This window comes from Anomaloglossus baeobatrachus, unplaced genomic scaffold, assembly GCF_048569485.1.
Source record: "Anomaloglossus baeobatrachus isolate aAnoBae1 unplaced genomic scaffold, aAnoBae1.hap1 Scaffold_132, whole genome shotgun sequence".
NCBI lineage: Eukaryota > Metazoa > Chordata > Amphibia > Anura > Aromobatidae > Anomaloglossus > Anomaloglossus baeobatrachus.
The window spans coordinates 570,116-575,311 of record NW_027441902.1 but is presented as its reverse complement, the minus strand read 5'-3'; positions in this window follow the sequence as shown (position 1 = coordinate 575,311).

Here is a 5,196-nt window from a genome sequence, read left to right as displayed (position 1 = left end):
CTTTTTGGAATGAGATTGAAGAAGTGCGGGTCAACGTCTGGACCCCCGGCATGTCCCTTCTCACCCCACTGTGTCGGCGTTGTTATAAGGTTGATTTCCAAGGCTGGAGCCTTATATGCCGTGCTCCTTCACCATCCATCCTGGGTCTGGCTTGAAGTGGGAGCCAGCACGGTCTCCATGCCTGGCAGGAAACCGGTCTCCATCCGCAGCCCTTCAGGACCCTGCTGGACCGGAGCACTCATCCCCAGGGACCTGGCCCTGCGTCTCAGCAGCTAAGTACCTGAGACGTTTATATATTGGGGGTCCCTGTGCTTTATTGTTTGGGGAGAGTGTGCTTACTGTATTTATTGGCATTTCCGGCGGGTTCTCTAGCTGTCGCCCGAGAACCGCGCCGATGGTGCCTGCGCGTCGGCCTCGCCGCTCAAATTTAGGCCCCGGCTTTGCCGGAGGCCTAGTTTCTGTTCACTACCCTCGCATGTCACTCATGCAGAGGAACAAGCTCGGCTCCTCCCGGCGGCCGTTCTGCACAGGGGAGGGACACTCCCCACTGCTGTGCGTGTCTCCTCCCCTGTAGGTCTCTATGGCCCTCCAGATCCCGCTCTCCAAGCCAAGTCCCGCCCCCTCTCTTCGCTCCGGCGGCCATTTTCTCAGACAGAGTTCACTCGGCGCTGGTCTGCACTCTGCATCCCTGCTGAGGTGCTGTGCTTGGGGGTCCGGGCTTCGGGATCTGGAGGGCACACAGCACCGCTCCAGCGGTCTGGTAAGCCACAACCGGTCTCTGGTTCTGGACCTCTGTATATACTCTCTGGGGTTCATTCTCTTGCAGAGCCCCCACTCCAGCAGCATGTCTCACACGAGGAGCAAGGCTCCAAAGCTTTATACTGTATGCGCTGCATGTAAGCTACTGCTGCCTGAACCGAGCACCTATCCGCATTGTGATGTCTGCTCTAACTTGGCGGTGCCACAGCCTGGAGTCTCACCCCCAGTGGTCTCTCAGGCTGCTCCTGCACCTGTGGCTGAACCCCCGGCTTGGGTAGAATCCTTTTCTAGGTCTATCTCCCAGTCTTTTGCTGAGTCCATGGGACTTCTGTCCAGGACTTTGATTAATATGCATCAGCCCCCTTCACAGGGTGCCTCTACTGCTAAGGGTCCCTTAGGACCGGAGCTCACAGAGGATTCATCATCAGGGCCCAGACCCCGTCCTCCTAAGAGGAGACGCAGGGTTTCCTCTCCCTCCTCCTCCCGCGGCTCTTATTCAAGAGCTGACTCGCAGGATGAGGAGGATGCCTTTACAGGGGGCTCGGAGGCTAACTCCATGTACCCCATTGATCTGTCCGAGGGTGACTCAGATCTTAGTGACTTGATTGCTTCCATTAATTCTGTACTGGATCTCAATCCGGCAGTATCAGAGGAGCAACCCTCTCTGGCAGAAAAACACCAGTTTACCTCGCCTAAGAGAGCAAAGAGTGTGTTCTTTAACCACTCCAGTTTTCAGGCTGCTGTGACCAAGCCCAGGGCCTGTCCTGACAAACGCTTCCCAAAGCGTGGTTCTGATGACCGTTTTCCCTTTCCACCTGAGGTGGTCAAGGAGTGGACTCATTCCCCAACGGTAGACCCTCCGGTGTCTAGGCTCTCAGCCCGGACCGTTGTGTCGGTGGCTGATGGCACCTCCCTTAAGGATTCCACTGACCGTCAGATTGACCTTCTGGCCAAATCCGTGTATGAAGCGTTTTCCCCGACTTTCTTTTTCGCTCCTAATTGGGAGACCCAGACAATTGGGTGTATAGCTACTGCCTCCGGAGGCCGCACAAAGTACTACACTTAAAAGTGTAAGGCCCCTCCCCTTCTGGCTATACACCCCCCCGTGGGAGCACGGGTCCCTCAGTTTTTTGCTTTGTGCGAAGGAGGTCAGACACGCACGCATAGCTCCACTGTTTAGTCAGCAGCAGCTGCTGACTATGTCGGATGGAAGAAAAGAGGACCCATACTAGGGTCCCCAGCATGCTCCCTTCTCACCCCACTTTCTGTCGGTGGTGCTTGTTAAGGTTGAGGTACCCATTGCGGGTACGGAGGCTGGAGCCCACATGCTGATTCCTTCCCCATTAGGGCTCTGGGCGAAGTGGGATTTTACCGGTCTCCAGGCACTGAGACCGTGCTCCATCCGCAGCCCCTGGAGAAGCCGCTGGATATGGAGCTGAGTATCGTCAGGGACATGGCCCTGCTCCGTCAAGGTACTCTGTGTCCCCGTGCATACGCGCGCACACCGCAGCATTGCTGGGTGTGTTAGTGCGCCGGGGACAACAGCGCTGCTGCGCTTGTGCCATTTCCTCACTTCAGCTTAGCTGAGTGGGTAGACTCAGGGAGAACGGTCGCGCCGGCCGCTGGGACTGCGACGCGGCTGGGACTTGTGGTGCGCCGGGGACTTCCGCGCTGGCCATGCATATATCACGGCCGCGCTTATTACTACAGTCCCCGGCTTTTGCGGCCTAGTTCGTTCGTTCCCGCCTCCGCACCTGCCAGTCAGGAGGAGGGCGGGACGCTGTACAGAGCATCAGTGCTGAGGGCTGGAGTCGTTTTTACATACTCCAGCCCTCACACCAGGCACAGTAGGACGCAGTTTCCCGCTCTTTGTTTGTGGCACGCCCACGGTCCGCCCCTCTTCACAGGACGCCGGCAGCCATTCCTGCCTGCAAGCTGAGCTGCAGAGGGGAGACGGGGAGACCCAGACACGGGATTCTACGGCCTCATACCCGCTGTTCAGCGGGCGGTAAGCAGCCTCAAGGGCTCACCCCCACTTGTGCCGTTTGTATACTGAGTATTTTGCATTTGCAAATACTTTGTACTGTACAGTCGCTGGTGATTCTCGGCTATACCCCCTCCTAGATTACAAGGAGGCAACAGCATGTCGTCCGCAAAACGCAAGGGTGCCAAGGCACAGACATTATATGCTGCCTGTACCGCATGTGGGGCTGCTCTACCGGCAGGTTCCACTGACCCCCATTGTGTGCAGTGCTCGGCTCCTGTGCAACTTGCACAGCCGGGGCCTCTGCGGGACGTGACCCAGGGTGTACCACCTGTGAATGCTGTCCAGGTGACAGGAACGGAGTTTGCAGCTTTTGCTGACAGATTGTCTATGACCATGTCAAAGATTCTTGAAACATTGCAGTCTAGACCAGTAACTCAGACCATGGACACTGTGGCATCATTGCCCCCTGGTCCCCCTCAGCTGGAACACTTCCAAGCTCCGGGGGTGTCACATGCACCCCAGGGTGACGATTCTGACTCGGACGACAGTCCCAGACAACCTAAGCGGGCTCGTTATGAGGGGCCCTCAACTTCGTCTCACTGGTCAGGATCCCAGCGGGACGAATCTATGGGTGATGAGGCGGATGTAACTGATCAAGATTCTGATCCTGGGTCCGCTCTCAATCTGGATACACCGGATGGTGACGCCATAGTGAATGATCTTATAGCGTCCATCAATAGGATGTTAGATATTTCTCCGCCAGCTCCTACTGAGGAGGAGGCAGCTTCACAGCAGGAGAAATTCCATTTCAGATATCCCAAGCGTAAATTAAGCACTTTTCTGGACCACTCTGACTTTAGAGATGCAATACAGAAACACCACGCTTTTCCTGAGAAGCGGTTTTCTAAACGGCTTAAAGATACACGCTATCCTTTTCCCCCTGACGTGGTCAAGGGTTGGACCCAGTGTCCCAAGGTGGACCCTCCAATCTCCAGGCTTGCAGCTAGATCCTTAGTTGCAGTAGAAGATGGAGCGGCACTTAAAGATGCCACTGACAGGCAGATGGAGCTCTGGCTGAAATCCATCTATGAAGCTATTGGAGCGTCGTTGGCGCCAGCTTTTGCAGCCGTATGGGCACTCCAAGCTATTTCAGCTGGGCTTATACAAGTCGACTCGGTCACACGTACATCTGCCCCGCAGGTGGCACCATTGACCTCTCAAATGTCTGCATTCGCGTCTTACGCGATTAATGCTGTCCTGGACTCTACGAGCCGTACGGCGGTGGCGTCAGCCAACTCCGTGGTTTTGCGCAGAGCCCTGTGGTTGAGAGAATGGAAAGCAGATTCTGCTTCCAAGAAGTGCTTAACCAGTTTGCCTTTTTCTCGTGACCGATTGTTTGGGGAGCGTTTGGATGAAATCATTAAACACTCCAAGGGTAAGGACTCATCCTTACCTCAACACAGACAAAACAAGCCCCAACAAAGGAGGGGTCAGTCTGGTTTTCGGTCCTTTCGAGGCTCAGGCAGGTCCCAATTCTCCTCGTCCAAAAGGAATCAAAAGGATCAGAGAGGCTCAGATTCTTGGCGGACTCAGTCACGCCCAAAAAAGACAGCAGGAAGAACCGTTACCAAGACGGCTTCCTCATGACTTTCAGCCTCCTCTCTCCGCATCCTCGGTCGGTGGCAGGCTCTCCCGCTTTGGCGGCATTTGGCTGTCACAGGTCAAAGACCGTTGGGTGAGGGACATTCTGTCTCACGGGTACAGGATAGAGTTCAGTTCTCGTCCTCCAACGCGTTTCTTCAGAACTTCCCCACCGCCCGACCGAGCCGATGCTCTGCTGCAGGCGGTGGCCGCTCTAAAGGCGGAAGGAGTGGTGACTTCCGTTCCTCTTCAGGAACAAGGTCACGGTTTTTACTCCAATCTGTTTGTGGTGCCAATGAAGGACGGGTCCTTTCGGCCCGTCCTGGATCTAAAGTTGCTCAACAAACACGTAAAAACCAGGAGGTTCCGGATGGAATCTCTACGCTCCGTCATAGCCTCAATGTCTCAAGGAGATTTCTTAGCATCAATAGACATCAAAGATGCTTATCTTTACGTGCCGATTGCGCCAGAGCATCAGCGTTTTTAGAAGTCCGGCGGATTCTGACGTGGGTGGAAAACACAGCATCCACCATATCCGCAGTTCACATCCCAGGCGTGGAAAACTGGGAAGCAGACTTTCTCAGTCGCCAGGGCATGGACGCAGGGGAATGGTCCCTTCACCCGGACGTGTTTTAGGAGATCTGTCGCCGCTGGGGGATGCCGGACGTCGACCTGATGGCGTCACGGCACAACAACAAGGTCCCGGTTTTCATGGCACGGTCTCACGATCACCGAGCTCTGGCGGCAGACGCCTTAGTTCAGGATTGGTCGCAGTTCCGACTACCTTATGTGTTCCCACCTCTGGCATT